This window comes from Boleophthalmus pectinirostris, unplaced genomic scaffold (assembly GCF_026225935.1).
Source record: "Boleophthalmus pectinirostris isolate CB_2022bp ecotype Guang Dong unplaced genomic scaffold, ASM2622593v1 HiC_scaffold_20, whole genome shotgun sequence".
Classification (NCBI taxonomy): domain Eukaryota; kingdom Metazoa; phylum Chordata; class Actinopteri; order Gobiiformes; family Gobiidae; genus Boleophthalmus; species Boleophthalmus pectinirostris.
In genome coordinates, this window is record NW_026571153.1 from 5,398,732 (window position 1) to 5,415,602 (window position 16,871).

Genomic DNA, 16,871 nt, shown 5'->3' on the forward strand with positions numbered 1-16,871 from the left:
CTGGTTTAGTCCTCGGTTCAGTCCTCCTGGTTCAGTCGTGGTTCAGTCCTTGGTTCAGCCCTGGTTCAGTCCTGGTTCAGCTCTGGTTTAGTCCTGGTTTAGATTTAATTTAGACCTGGTTTAGTCCTGTTTCTGTTCTGGTTCAATTCTGGTTTAGACCTGGTTTAGTCCTGGTTCAGCTCTAGTTCAGTCCTTGGTTCAGTTCTGTTTTAATCCTGGTTTAGTCCTAGATTAGTCCTGGTTCAGTCCTGTTTCAGCTCTGGTTCAGGTCTGGTTTAGTCCTGGTTCAGTCTTGGTTCAGTCCTCGGTTCAGTCCTGTTTTAGTCCTGGTTCAGTCCATATACGGTGCAAAAGTTCAGCATCTTCGCACAGTTTTTTTGTTGAGAGTAACTTAAAGTGCTGCAATAGTCCTGTAATTCCTTACATTTTAAATATTATAATGTAACAAATTACTTTAAAATGACAGTAACAAGTCATAAATAACGCTTTACAGTTTTGAAGTAACTCACCCAACAGTGCTTAGAAAACTTTCAAGGAACCAAAGTAAAGTTTTGCCATCACAGGAATGCTAAAAACCCCTCGCTCGCTGATAGAGAACCAGCATCATTTTCAGGTTTGCAATCAAAAACTTCACGCTAACAGCACACAGCGGTCTGATTCTGAACCAAAGAACTGCTTTTACAAAATATCCGTTCGGGCCAAAACTGATTTGTCTCTACTACATGAAAACCATTGGGCCAAACCTCTTTAAAGCAGTGCCGGGTAAATGAAATAGAGCCACGCAGGAGCCCGAGTAGAAAAGGACTTTACTTTTGAGTTAAAAGTACACGAGATACACGGCGGGCCCCATTTGTATTCTCCGGTTCGTGTTCTCACTTTACTGCAGGAGGTGAGCGTGGTGACACTTTAGCATCACAAAGGTACATGTTTGAATTGCAAATGACCAGCAACCTGTGAAGACATGTGCAGCATCCATGGAGCTAAAATAATCCGCCGGTAGGAAGAAAAGTTTGTGCTGAAATCTGGGGACAAGAATGGATGTCAGTTGACTTTTTTTTTTCACTCAGTTGGACTCAGGAGTTAGCATTGGTAAAATACGAATGATATTATGATTTAGTACTAGTTTTTAAGTGAATCTAAGTTGTATTGTTACGCAAAATTGACTCTTGTGAGATTTAAATTGTGTTATGAAGTAGTTACCTCCACAAAAACAGACCACATTTAGTTTCATTCAGCCTTCAAATGGGACCCAGATCTTAAAACAATCCGTGTATCATTCGTTCATTCGTTTTTCAATATAAAACCAAAAATAAGAAAACGACAAAACAGCTATTTTCTTCGTTATTTGTCTCCAAAACCAAAATGAAAAAACAGATAGTGATTTTTTCAGTTTTCGATTTTGTGTTTAAATGAATAATGGAAAAAACGAACAAAGGATGTTTATGACGTTTATGTGACTTAAACTGTGATGCCGGACTGAACCAGGAGTCCACTGAGTCTGGGACCAGACCAGGACCAGGACCAGGACTGAGACCGGGACGAGACCAGGACTGAACCAGGACTGAACCAGGACTGAACTGTTTTCAGTCCTGGCCTGGTCCCGGTCTCAGTTCTGGTCTGGTCCCGGTCTCAGTCCCGTTCTTAGTCCTGATCTCAGTCCTGGCCTGGTCACAGTCTCAGTCCTGGCCTGGTCCCGGTCTCAGTCCCGGTCCTGGTCCCGGTCTGGTCCCAGACTCAGTTCCGGTCTCAGTCCCGGTCTCAGTTCTGGTCTGGTCTCGGTCTGGTCCCAGGCTCAGTCCTGGTGTGGTCCCGGTCTCAGTCCTGGTCCTGGTCCCGGTCTGGTCCCAGACTCAGTTCCGGTCTCAGTTCTGGTCTGGTCTCGGTCTGGTCCCAGGCTCAGTCCTGGTGTGGTCCCGGTCTCAGTCCTGTTCTCAATCCCGGTCTCAGTCTCCATCTCAGTTCTGGTCTGGTCCCAGACTCAGTCCCGGTCTGTTTCCGGTCTGGCCCCGGACCCGTTTTAGTTCTGGTTTAGTCCTAGTTCAGTCCTGGTTCAGTCCATATATGGTACAAAAGTCCGGCATCGCAGCTTAAGTCATGGAAATGGGAAACGGTCGTTATCCGTTTTTTCCAAATTGAAAAAAAAAAAAAAAATCGTTATCTGTTTTTTTCATTTTGGTTTTGGAGTTCAATAACAAAGAAAATAGTTGTTTTTTTTGTTTTCTTATTTTTGATTTTATACTGAAAAACGAATGAACGAATGACACATGAATTTAAAACCGATACATATTTGGAAAAAAAAAATAAATAAATAAAAATTGGATTTCATGAAAAAATCTGAATTGAGCATTAAGCCACCTTATGATGTCATGTTAACAATTACTTTATGCTTTCTATTGCAGAGATTGGCAATTCCAGCGCTGAAACCTTCCGAATGATTCTGGTGGAGGTGTATGGAGTTTAAAAACACAGTGGAGCATTTTCTATATTGCCACATGACATCCCAAAGTGGAGTGTTTTCAGTTTGAGAGAAGAACTCAGCCTAAATACGCAGGATTTGTGCGTTAAACATTTGTAAATGAAACAAAACACAACTCTAGGTTTGTTTTTGAGGAAGTAACAACATTATGACATCTCTAAAAGCTCACGAGCGTCGATTTTATGTAATATAAGACCTTTAATAGACGACTACAAAGCACACATGCATTAAAAGGTTAGATACACAACACAGTTACTCAAACCCTAATGATTTGAGAGTGCATTTCAAATAATAGTCTGTTGCTACAGCCGCATCAATTAGCCTTAACCTCTTTAGAAAGGACCTATTATGCCAAATCGACTTTTCAGAGCTTTAATCATGTTGTAGCTGTTTTCCCTTTTCCTTTACCATCTCGAAGTTGCATTTTGCGTGCATGTTTGAGCAATAATCATCACTACGAGCATACACCCACTGCTCTGTTTTTACTTTCTTCTCCACCGTCAGTGTCTTAATCAGTGATATGTGTAGGATCGGGAAGCATCGCATATGGATCATTTTTGAAAATAAAAGGGAAAAAAAAAAAGTGTACTATTCACTAGAGTGTGTGATGTGCAGCTACCATAGCATAAAAATACATTGCGGTGTCACTGAAATAAAAATTTGGGAGCTTCAAAGAACTGCAGTGCGGATCTCTTTGCTTTTTTTTGTACTTTTTTTTGTCTTTGGACCAGGCACGCAGTTGCAATTTCTGTTGGACGTGCATTTCCCGATCTACCAGTACAACTACCAAAGCATAAAATGTCAGAACCATAACTATAAACATTCACGGGTGTCATACATTAGAACGATATAAAAGATAAGCATAATATGTTTTCTTCCAGGTGCCACAAGGGAGCGCCAGTGGTTAAAAAACAAACAAAAAAAACGGTTGATGGGTCCTTAGGCAAGACACGTCATCTACATTGCCTTGTAAGAAAGTGGACTGTGCATGAGTGTTGGTGGTGGTCGGACAGGCTGATGCCGCAGATTGGCAGCCTCACTTCTCTCAGTCCCAGGGCAGCTGTGGCGTAAAAGGTTGCCATCATTGAGTGTGGAGAGAATGAACAATGAACTGTAAAATGTTTTGAGTGTCTTGAAAGGCGCTATATAAATGCAATGATTAATTAAATTAAATTAATTGGTTATGTTTACACTGAAACAAATCACTGTATCACTGTATCAGAAACGATCTGCGTCCAGACATGTTGTTTCTGTGTCCGCAATCCTTCCCTATCCACACAGCTTTGAGCATATTTGTTTACGTTTTACAGAAATGAAACTTAAAACCTCATGGATAATTTGCATAAACAAAGCGCTCAAAAAAACAGCTCGTTCCTATGCGCAGATGTGGATCAACTTCTGTCGGACTAAAGGACACGACTCAGTGGAATATGAGTGTTCTTTTTGTGACAGAGGGAGGTTCTGCTGATGGTGAGTCTGTTCTGTGCTTCTATCTCAACAAACAACTTTGTCCCAGATGTAAAATCAGCCCGAATCTTTAGTAACGCATTTATGTTGGATAAACCCATTTGGAATTTCGAGGGGAATTTCATATATTACTTATTTAAAGAGTAAAATAACATTACCACCTGAGAGATTTTGTTGAGTATCATGTTCACCATGTGGGAGAGTATTTACGACAATGCATTTTCAAAAGCGACCTGCTGGGGGAGCACTACCGCTGAAGTTACTTAATTCTGCTTTAATTCATTCTTTAATTCAAAAGTTGGTATTCATCATAAACCACAAAATGTATCAGACAAACAAGACAAAGTTTGTTTTCATTGCAAATTGCTAATCTTAAAACTGCATTGTGCAACTTTTCCGGTGGACGGTCGGTCAAATGCTTGTCTGGAATGTTTCACAGTATGGCATTAAGGCTTTCTATCTTCATGGAGACCAAACCAGACCAAGTTACAGGTCAGATCTGTGGAGAGTCAACCCCACTCAGTCAGAATACTGTTTTTTCTAGATATTTTTGAGCGCTAAAACCTCCTGTAATTGAATAAATATAAGGTAGAGCTGTTTAATGTCACACTGCGGAACATTCCAGGGCATATCCATAGCAACAAGGAGGTGACGGACCCCCAGCAAAAAAGTTACACCGGTCACCTTTCATAATATCTTTCTAATCACGTCGCCAAGACAGAATTTCCTATTGAGATTCCGAGCGCATTCCGCCTCACGCACCACGGTGGCCCACTCCGCTCAAGCCATCATTCCTGGATCCTAGTATGTGTACCGACAGCTCTCTCCCTCACCTCCATCTCTCTCTAAAACCGGCGTAATGAAGCCCCGTCCAACCTGCCGCAGAGCCGGGGTGATCATAAACAAAGACGACGCCGGCCAAACACACAGCAATTGGACAACAAAATAAATAAGTGAATACGCCTTTTGTTTGGGGAGAGATTGATTTCCAAAGCCCCGTGTCTCTCCGATGGTGCCAGATGCAAAACAGACAGAGGCCCCCGAACGGACGGAAAAAGGAGAACAATGTTAGTCAATTTCAGATGGAGCGAAAAAGCAATCGTAACCACGGCGACTGAGTTGATTTGTTTTGTGTGCTTTATGAAGGTGATCGGAAGATTGCGTTTTGCAGTGTAAATACGCTGTGTTGTGAGTCATTGTAATTACTGCTAATAATTTTGTACATTTATGTTTATGGACAGGTTTATAGCTACTTGTACAAGATGAACGCAGAGGGACAATAAATTCCTACTTTCCTTGTGTACTCAGGCAAGACACTTCACCCACCCCCTTTATATAACTAATAGGCTCATCAATACCGACCTCATCTGATCTCGAACGCAAGGTAAGTCCAGGTTAATACCGTATTTTTCGGGCTATAAGTCACACTTTTTTCAGGGTTTGGATGGTCCTGCGAATTATACTAACCCTAACCCCAACCCGGTGCAACTTATATATGAAAATGTTCAAACTGAAGCCTCGAGAGGGCGCTCTAGGCTTGTGTGTCAGTATCTGCTGCTCCTGTTAATCCTGTACCACTGTCACTTGGCTCTACTGCGCATGTCTCCTGCAAAAAGAGCCTCTGTCCTGTCCGTATCATGTCAGTCGATCGCAACGTTACTTCTGTACCACTGAAAATTTAACATTTAAACAAACTTATTCCAAGCTGGAAGTAGAGAAATATGCAGCCAAAAATGGTAATCGAGCAGCAGAAAGAAAGTTTGGAGTGAGCGAGAAACTTGTGACACTGGGAGGATGCACCATGAAACTTTCCTGAAGTCACTGGATGGATGGACAAAGCCTGGACTTCAGTGACACTGAAACCATCCTGTCGGGATTCAGAAAGGCCGGAATAATTCTAACTGGAACTGATGCTGAGTCTGACAAAAGCTACACAGAAGAGGAAGCGGTGCTCCGTTTACCTCCGGAGGTCGAGGCCGAGTTGCTCAGAAGTGACACCGAGGATGAAGAATTTAATGGATTTAGTGATTTGGAGTGAGATGGAGAGTTTGGTAAACTTGTTCTGTTCTGTTGTTTATGCTATATTTATCTGAAGAACTGTTCATATGTGACGTTAACAGTCTGTTGTTCTCTGTTCTATTGTTGTTACTAGAACTTGACTTTCAACAGGAAATGTCTGTTCTTGATCTCTGATTTTATAAAATAAGTTTCCCCCAAAAAGTGCAACTTATATATATTTTTTTCTTGTTCATTACACATTTTTTGGCTGATGTGACTGATACTCCTGAGCAACTTATAGTCCGAAAAATATGGTACTTGGATGGGAGACTGCCAGAAATACCTAGTTTAACTGATGTTATTCTGTCCTTAGGCAAGACACTTCACCCACCTTGCCTGGTATGGATGTGGGGTGTGTGTGAGGGTTGGTGGTGGTCAAAGTTAAAGTTTTCTAAGTATTCGGATTACAATGCTCTGATTGGATCTTGTACCTGAATACAAAATACATTTTACTGCAGATATTCAGTATTCTATAACCGAAAACATTTTCTAAGTCTTGTCCCGAAAACTGATTATAAGTAGTATTAATAGTTTCATGTTTGTCTATTACTTTTCAATGGTCACTGTCTGTACACATTTTCAGAAACTTTAAATTGCACAGAAAACTAGTACACAGAAACACAAAATCACCTTGTAAAATGTAAGAGTGGTGCGAATGTTTTGACAAGACTGTGTGACCGTGAAGACTCTGCAAATTCTTCAGTTGCGGACAAAAAATTTACAAAATGATTCAAGGTAGTTCATAGTTTTTTGTTATTATTATCATTTTTTGCATCATTTGATTTGATTCGTGAGGCCAAACTAAGGTATCTCGGGAGAGGAACTGATAAAAAGCGAAGCACTCAGCTATAAGGTCAAGTGTTGCAGACTTTCCAAAGCTAGCTCCCAGAAGTGTGAGTGTGGTCCAAGTAAATTGTAGCTTGTTACATTTGAAGATGTCTCGGTGCACTCAGCTAAAAGTAAAATGGTGCCACGGTAACAAGCAACAGGTAACATGGGTGCTAGACTTGTATAACGGGGAAAAAGTTAGTTTCATAAGTCATATATTTTGATTGCAATGCCACTCCGAAGCTTATCTAGTAAAGGAGACATACTGTATGCAGCATTTATGTCTTCATTGTAGTTCGGCTTATCACCAGCATTTAAATTTTAATTCATAAAACATTTCTGAACCTTGGATGTGTGACCAGAACCACATGAACAAGTTAAAGAGGCTGGCCCTAGTGCCTTCGCTCCATTTCATTTCTCTCGAGCGACTAGGTCAGGAATCGGAATACATTAGACAGTTTGGCCAGTACGCGGTCTACATTTTCCAGGGTTCTTGCAATCAGAGAAGATCTGTGAAGCTATGAGGTCAAACTCAAGCGCCTGTCTGGGTCTCTTTCGTGGAACAGCACAACAATAAACAAAGCGGTCGAGATGGATGTAGACGAAGACAGACATTCTGTGTTGGCAACGATTCCCGAGCACGAGGATTTAAAGCCGGAACAAAGAGAATGTTTTGTGAATTTTAACGGGAAAGACGTTATTGCCCTTCTTCCTATGGGATTTGGCACATTACATACGTCACGACCAAATAGCAGCGATTGGTTAAATAAAAAAAGTACCCGCCTACCGTTGAGCGAACGAATCCTAATGCTGCGAGGTCAGACGGATTCCACAAAGTGAAACCGGCTGATGAACAAGCACAATCAGAGATAGAAACCTGGTCCCATGACGCATCAGTGAGGGCAGTTCATCACGACGGAACCCAGCTTATGAGGAGCTCAGCCCATATCCCGGTTATGTGTGTGCCAACTTGTATGATGACTGGGTGAATATTTTATCCCGCAGATGGTTCAGAAATTGCCGAAATGACCTATCCTTTATAATAGCGTGATCTTTCAATTAACCCGTGTGAACTCAAATGACTCTCGTATCGTCACCAAACTTTTTTTTGCGGCATCGGGCACGGAGCCTTGACCCATGTACCAAATTTGGTGACAATCGGTCCATAAATGGTTGAATTATCGCAGGTGGACAAACACACAGACACACAGGGTGAATACAAAACCTGGTCAACCCTTCAGGGACCAGGTAATAAGGCTATAAACAAGTAGCCTCTCATGCACCATAATACAGGATCACTCAAACATGGACAAACCAATTCAAATACAACTTTGAGTAAGGAAATAATGATGGGACAATGTTATAACAAGGCTAAAAGCTCATAAAAGTGGATTTAGTCACCTTTAAAACTGTTGACTAAAGTGGTGAACTTTATCTAGCTCTGGTGCACAGGTTAAGACAGTTTTGATAACTAAGCAGACAAATAATTTGCACTTTAGGCTATAAAATGTTAAAAGGTTACGCCTGGTCTACACTGACTGCAAGTGTGTTGTGGTTCGGGACAAGACAGGAAGTCATTAAAACCAATGTCCCCTGCCACAAGAAACCACAACAAGTCTATTTTTCGGGACACTGCAGTGGTCTGGAGCGGTTTACAGGTCATTAGTAGTGAATTATTACAAGAAAAACACGTGAAACCGCATTGCTTTGGTCAATTGCGCCCTGCAGTCGTCGTAGTTGCTGCAACAAGCAATCTGCACGTAACCCACTAAAAGTACATACCAGACCACACTTGCACTCAGAGTAAATCTGGCAATAGTCTAGCCAACCAATTATTCTTCTGGGATCAGGAGCACAGGAGACACTCACAGCACTTTACATCAAGGAGACAGTCAACTTCACACAGATTAATTCACAAACGTACGTAGATCCTGAAGGAAGTGCCATGCTCAGATATACAATACAGCTTAAAAGACCTTAAAGCGTCTCTGCTTTTAAGTCTTGTCTTTTCATGACCTGGCACCAAAGTACTAGCCAGGCTGGTGCCACCTAGTGCCTCGGCTCAATTTCATTTCTCTCCAGCAACTAAGTCAGAAATCAGAATGCAATAGATGGTTCACAAAATCCTGGGCACCAGCCAATCAGCGAAGAGTCATATAGTCAGTCTTGTAGTCAGTGTTGTCAACGATTCCCGAGATCGAGGATTTAAAGCCGGATTAAAGAGAATGTTTGGTGAATTTCATCAAGGGGAAAGACGTTATTGCCCTTCTTCCAACAGGGTTTGGGAAAAGATTAATATACCAGTTAGCCCCGTTAGAGGCGCATTACTACGTCACGACCAAATAGCAGCGATTGGTTAAATGATAAAAAGTACCCGCCTACTGTCAAGCGAACGAAATCTAAGGCTGCAAGGTCAGACGGTTTGTACGAACTGAAACGAAGTAAAACCGGCTGATGAATCAGCTTCCAAAGTCCATCTGTGACATGTTTGCACTTTGAGGAGCTCAGGGACCGACCTCCTGCTGGTGCCCAGAGTCAGGACTAAACACGGGGAGTCAGTGTTTCGGATTCATGCAGCTAAAACCTAGCATTGTCTTCCTAAAGTTATATCCTCTGCTTGGACTCTGTTTAAATCCAGGCTCAAACCGGTTCTGTTTAGCTGTACATATGACAGAAAAGTGTTCATTCTGCACTCTTCTCTCTCATTGAATGTCTTTTTTTTTCTTTTAATGTATTTCTTATTCTGTAAAGCACTCTGAATTACTTTGTTTATGAATTGCGCTATACGAATGCCTTGCCTTACAACGACAATTCAATACCGCAGCAGCATTCATCTGTGGGAGCTGAAATCGAACTGGACCAAATGACTCATCACTCTACAATCCAACAGTCAATAGCTGTTGTTATGTGTAAAAATATCTCCAATCGCCCTTAAACACTAAACACCGACCCCCAAACCACCTGGGAACACGGGGGGAACTACAAACCCAACCTAAATCCATTCTGTCTTCATTCCCAAATCCTTTCTTTTTTCAAAAAATTCTCGACAAATAAAGGGTTGAAAAAGTACATTCTGGAAACTGGCTACGGACAATGCCTCTTCGGGGGGAAAAAAAAAAGATCCAAGGAAGGTAATCTGGCCCCCCGCTGAGGTCGGTTGTGCAGGCTGCCTCGGGTGTGCGGAGTTCAGACGGAGTGAGAGCTGTGGGGAGGGTGGAGGATGAAGGGAACAAAAGCAGTGGATGAAAAACGGCAGGCTACACAGCTTGTCCTTGTCGTGGCTCATCTCGTACAAAAGCCAAAGCCCGGGAACCCCTCTGTCCCCTTAATTCGCTGAGGTCTTGGTTTAATTCCGTCACCCCGTGGAAGTGGTTATCCATCGACAGGTGAAGAACCAGCCAAGACCTCGACATGGAATTTAAGCTCAGGATAAGAAATGTTTGTTATTTTTTGAGGGAAAAGGCTTGGGCTCTTGTACTTTTTCTGAATGTCTACCTTCTAAAAAAAAGGAAATTCTCAATTATTTTAAAGGAAATGGAATCGCCAAACCCCAACAAACGCTCAATCTGTCGCCTCTTAGCTCTATACCCATTCTTATATTTACCCGCAAAGACTTCAGACTGAATTTGAAATCTGACTTTTTCGGTGTAGAGCTTGTTCCCACTTAAAATGAGTGGATCAGACCGCAGAGGCCAAAACTACAGAGCCTCAGCTTCACAAAGAGTCCAGCCATTTGTTTGTGCACCGAAGGGTTCAGAAATAGATTCGGTTTAAATTGAGTCATTTTAGTCAGACGTTTTAGGAAAAATAGGCCTGAATGGTAAAGAGTTTTAAAGCAAACATGAATACATAGTAGTGAATCAACACAGAGCATGCTCCACTGGAATATAATTTATAAAATACAATCATTTAAAGCTTTTCCACTGAATTGACATAGTTGAGGTTGAAATTTCTGTGACTTTCTATGACAGCAAGACTCTGAAGTTACAGACACTTCAAGGCACTACCCAAAAAAAAAAAAAAAAAAAAAAAAACCTCAAATACTCCTAATGCAAGAAAGAAAGAAAACATATTACAATTAGAACATCCATGTGGGCAGCCTGGTTTAAGATGAAATAAAACCAAAAATAAGAACACAAAAAACAACTATTTTCTTCATTATTTGTCTCCAAAACCAAAATGAAAAAAACAGTTTCCAGTTTTCCGTGACTTAAACGGCCATGCCAGACTTTTGCGCTGCATACCACATACAGACTGAACCAGGACTGAACCAGGAGGTATAAACCAGAACGGAACTACGACGAAAACAGGACAAAAAAGGAATAAAACAGGACTAAACCAGAACTGAACCAGGACATAGTGTCGGTACGGACCCAGAGGTACGCCCGTTTAGACTGTCGGGTGACCGCAGGTGAAAGGACTGGTGCAGAACTCCACGCCCCATGGGGCTAAGCGCAGCCATCGCCCAATCAAGGACACAATATGCGGACACCCTGCTCCATGGGGGCGCGTAGGCCTGTCTCTCTCTTTCTCAAGTCCAAAATTAGTCCTGGATTAGACCTGGTTTAGACCTGGTTTAGACCTGTTTTAGACCTGTTTTAGTCCTGGTTCAGTCCTGGTTTAACCTGGTTTAGTTCCATTTTAGTCCCATTTTAATCCCGGTTCAGTCCTGGTTCGTTATCTGTTTTTTTCCATTATTAATTTAAAGACAAAATTGAAAACTGAAAAAAACTACTTATTATCCATTTTTTTAAATTTTGTTGGTTTGGGAGACGAATAATTTAGAAAATTGTTGTTTTTTTCATTTTCTTATTTTTGATTTTATTTTGAAAAACGAATGATACACGGATTTTGGTCTATATTGACCCGTCCACTGACCATCGATGTCCACTACTTTTCAAGCTGCATTGTGGGAAGTTTTGAGTGCATTATTTTTTTACCAACTGGACACTAAAAAAAAATAGCGTGACCTCTAAATAGTAGGGAACAGTGTGGACATTCGGATACAGCCTTACAAAACAGATTATTATATAAGTTAAACAACTCAAATTGGATTTTCTGAGCTTGCATTTCTGAGCATATTCCAACAAAACACATTTTTGTTATATATTATTTATTTAGATATGAAATATTTGGATATGTACTTGAACGTGGAGCCTAACCTTGATCATATTTCCAAATAAAAACGGTCTTTAAACATATTTCTGAACAGTTAAGAGATTATAACACATTTTGATTGCTGTTACTGATCTACTGCTAAAACCGACATTCCCCACAAAACTATCTTGCACAAAGCCCTTGTAATTTCGACTATTTTACTGCGTTGGGTTATGGCTTTCCCAGCATGCCCTTCTGCTGGAGTATTGTCCTTTCATTTGTGACGGCTTGGTAATAACCGCGCTCGGGCTCATTTGTGAAATTATGTGCAAAGCGGGACTGTTTTTGGCACCGCGACCGAGTTCACTGTCTGTTTTCTGGGCACAGGCAGAATATGCTCGTTGTAAATATGTGTCTGGGAGGAGGCTGCTGGAAATACTTGTCAGCGTATAGTTATCATGGGAGTGTATCAGACAGAGCGAGATTCTTTTGTGTTATTTTGTCTTTTGCGTTAGGATAATTTGGGCGTTCCAAGAGTAAATGTTTGGGGACGTTTGGTATTGCTAACAAGGCAGAGAACAAAATGAAAGTTTTGCTAAGTAATTTAAGAGTGAAATCCCTGTATAACTCTTGTCTATCATGGATAACCCCCAGAATCCCCCTGCACAGCGCCATCACCGGACAGGAGCGCACCTTTTTGGACAGGCTCTTGTCCCTGTCCTGTTCCATGGACTGACTATTTATCTATCGTTCTATCTATATCTGTATCTACATCTATATATAATGTTACAGACAATTAATACACCATTAGTCTGACAGCCCAATAGTTCAGGACTAAACCAGGTCTAAACCAGAACTAAACCAGGACTGAACAAGGACTAAACCAGATCTAAACCTGGACTAAACCAGGATTAAACAAGGACTAAACCAGCATTGAAACAGGTGTAAAACAGGACTGAACCAGGTCTAAACCAGGTCTAAACCAGGACTGAAACCAGGACTAAACCAGGACTGAACCAGGACTAAACCAGATCTAAACCAGGACTAAACCAGGACTGAACAAGGACTAAACCAGGTCTAAACCAGGAGGACTAGTATAAATATATACACACCGCAACCACTGAGCGATCACCAGGACTACACCAAGACTGGACCAGGACTAAACTAGGACTAAATCAGGACTAAACCAGGTCTAAACCAGTGTCATTAGCATAAATATATACATACTGCAGCCGCTGAGCCAATCGCTAGGACGGGACCAGGTCTAAACGAGGACTAAACTAAACCAGGACTAAACAGGACTAAACGAGGACTAAACCAGGACTAAACCAGGACTAAACAAGGACTAAACCAGGACTAAACAAGGACTAAACCAGGTCTAAACCAAGACTAAACCAGGAGCACAGCCGCTGAGCTGATGGATTTTATGTAATAAAAACACTAAAGTCTCTCTCAGCCTGGCATTTGTTTCCAGGGCAACGGATGTTCTGGACGCGCGTCAAGGATTTTTCATTTGACTCACCTGACCCGCCCTTGTGTAATCTCTACCCACCCGCATGCCCAAATGTAAAATGTCAAAATGTTAAAACCCACCTGTTTCAGGAAATGTTTGCGGGTAACCGACCCGGTGCAGGACTCTGGTGGAGAGGCAAGTCCACTCACACTAACAGTGTTTTTTGAGGCCTTAAAGAAGATTTATGCTTGTGGCTGCTATATAGTTACAATGCATGACATCATGGATCTTTGTGTTCGAATTTGGACATTTTAAATTGCAATTTTGATCTAAAATGACAAGCAATGACAAGAAACAAAACTGCTGACCTCTGCTTTAGACAACAAAGAGCCGTGAAGTTGTCAGCACCTCTGATGGATAGCCACATATCTCCCAATCACCTGCTGAATCCTACTTCTATTACTGATTAAGAAACTAAAACTGAAGAACAAAGTACAGAGTAGTGGGCATGTACAGAAAGAAACAGAAGTTGATATGTAAAATGCCATCTTGAAAATGAGCAAAAAAAGATGTCTCAAACAAACATGAATCACGCCAAATACAACTTTAAGTGAGTAAATGTGACAGGAAACAAAAAAGTCTAAAAAGTGAATTTTGCATAATAGATCTGCTTTAAACTTAAACAAATTATATCACTAAATCTAGTCAAATAAAATGTTGTTCAGACTATTTTGATAAATTGTCACGATCCTGAGACTGAACGTGTCAATTAGTTTTTCAGCCTTCTAAATAAAACTCTTCATTAAGAGATGACAGCAGTGTCAAGTGGGAGATAAAGCTGCTATGAACAAGAATATTTTTATTGGATGTGATGTCTTTCGGGTACATTAAGAGTGCGAGATGGCAGAGTGGTTAGCACTTCTGCAGGTGGCACGTCGTTTCAAGGTGCACCATGCAAATGTTCTGCTTGTCTCCATGGAGATGTTCCTGCTTTGCCTAGACGGTTTCATGGTTCATTTTGTACAAGGCCTCGAAGATGATAATATTTTTGCATTTTGAGTCAATAGTTTCTCGGAAAGGCTCCCATGCTACTTTTATGAGAAACAAGTGAAACAAAACGTACAATATAATATCTCTTTTACATTGTTCATATTCACTTTGCGTGGACATTACACTCCTCACTACACACCAAACGGTAATGTTAATATCTCCTGCTCTCAGTGGCTCATTGCACCATATTTGGCCCACAGTTCCGATTTGATAAAAATGAACACTCAACGCAAAAGAGGCCATCCTCCAGCGAAGCATTAAATTACTTTTTAAAGAACGGAATCGCAAACTCTTCCTCGCGAGGTACAACTCCCAAATGCCCGTTCCCATTGCAAGGACGCACGCCGAACTGCTTATCCTTGGCTGACATCTATCTGGCTGTGGCGCCTCCTGATGACTCATGATTTAGACGGGCAATGGAAGCTAATTCAAATTCAATATTGAACCAGACAGTAGCCATGCCATCTGGGCGGAAGATGACAGCAGAGGGGATAGGAAGGAGAAAGGTTGCTAATACATGACAATTCTTCAAAATGCTGCACCAATAAAAAGTATGGACGGAAAATAGATCGATATCGGCCGAAAAAATGAAAATTCAATTCTGTCAGCTGGCCAAAAGTTTGAGAGTGATGATCGTCTTTGGTTCTGGGCAGATTCATATTTTGTCCAGTTGAAGAATTGAATCTCTTTTTTGAATTTCTTTTACTCTGGACGATACTTGGATGACGGAGAGATTACACAGACATCGGCAAGCGGTACCAAACTGATATTTAGAGACAAAATGGAAATCAGAATTTTAGATTGATGTTCTTTGTTACAGTTACTTTGAGCCCATGTGTTAAAGAGACACTGTGCAACTTTTCTGCTTGTTTCCATTTCTTCATTATGGGACTTTCTGTTGCTCAAAAACATGATAATTCTTTGTTAATAAGGGCGACGCTCCACAGACCTGAATTATAATGTAGTGTAGAGCTGTATCCCTGCTGACCTTGTGATATATATTTAATCTATACTGTGGAACATTCTAGCTTGCCAAGACACTAAGGCGCACTTAAAATCCTTTAATTTTCTCAAAAAACGACAGTGCGCCTTATGTATTAATTCCGGTTATGCTCACTGATCTCGAACTGATTTTATGTGGTACACAGCGCTCAAAAATCTGTCTAAATGTTTTAGTATGACTTTGGTAAACTACGAAGCCACACCACTTGATGGATTTTCGGAGCATTAATTAATTATTTAATTTATTTGCAATTAATTATGGCTACCGTAGTCAGGAACCTCGACACGAAGGAGCGCTTATAGTTTATGCAAATGAGCCATGTGGTTTTAAGTTTAGTTTCTGTAAAATGCTGCATTAAACACATTATTACTCAATGTATATTTAAGTTGTCCTCATAGGAAATAAAAAAAACTAAATTATCCTTCCACATTGACATTCATAATTCACATTCACCAAGAAAGGGAGGCAACGCCGGGCGAATTACATCACGATCTGCTGGACGCCTGGGCTAAGGATCAGTCTCAAGCGTCGTCTGTTTTTTTCTCTTAATGCTCCTTATATTCCGGTGCTCCTTATAGTCCGAGAAATACGGTAATGTATTGTGCTGAATAACTATCATTTGATGAATTAAATGCCCGTTACCATTGTAAATGTGGAATTTTGACACCTAACTTTGTGCACTAATAAATTGATAATGGTTTATAATTTATCGGCATGTAACTGAACCTCATCCAAGCCTTACTGTGGCTCTTGTATATACAACATTTCTTGTGACTGCTAAAAGCCGTAGCTCGCTGCTGTTTTTGATATGAAAAGGCAGCTCACTGGAGGAGAAAGGTTCAGATTCAGATTGCATTTTCTTTGTCAGTTTCTTCACATGTACTAGACATACAAAAGAATCAAAATGGAACCTGTCACCTGTCGTACATTACAAAAGGACAATACAAGATGTGCGTACAGAGCAGTGGGCATATGCTGGTGAAAACTGGGATTGAGCTAAAATATGGTGTCTAGAAAATGTAAAGATTGCTCAAATACAACTTAAAGAAGGTAAAAATGCGTAAGTGAGAACGAGAAACAGCTATAACATGGTTAAAACCTCTGAAAAGTCGACTGTATCTAGTATCGACATAGTACGGTTCAAACAAGATCTTAAAAAGAAGAAAATGAGTTGGGTTTGTTTCTCACAGTTTTACACCGCCGAAAATATTTACAAGTTTAAACTCTAATGAAGTTGCAATTAGCGCAATTAATAGAAAAGGTCAACATTGGTCCTTGGACTACGGCAATTAAAACGGCAGCAATTAAATTAAGCAAGCGACGTGGAGAAGAAAATGAAGAAGAGGAGAATTTGGAAGAAAATGATGAAATTGAGAGGGTGAGAGAGTTTGATGGTTCTGTTGCCGCGATGGAGATGAGTCAGAAGATGTTTGCCGGTT

At 40.9% G+C, this 16,871-nt stretch overlaps 1 protein-coding gene across 1 annotated transcript in view; it reads right to left on the reverse strand.

Annotated features, from left to right (window-relative positions):
* nrxn2b (neurexin 2b) overlaps positions 1–16,871 on the reverse strand; it is a 1,850,542-nt gene that overhangs the window by 1,030,793 nt on the left and 802,878 nt on the right. The gene's annotated exons all lie outside the window — the stretch shown is intronic.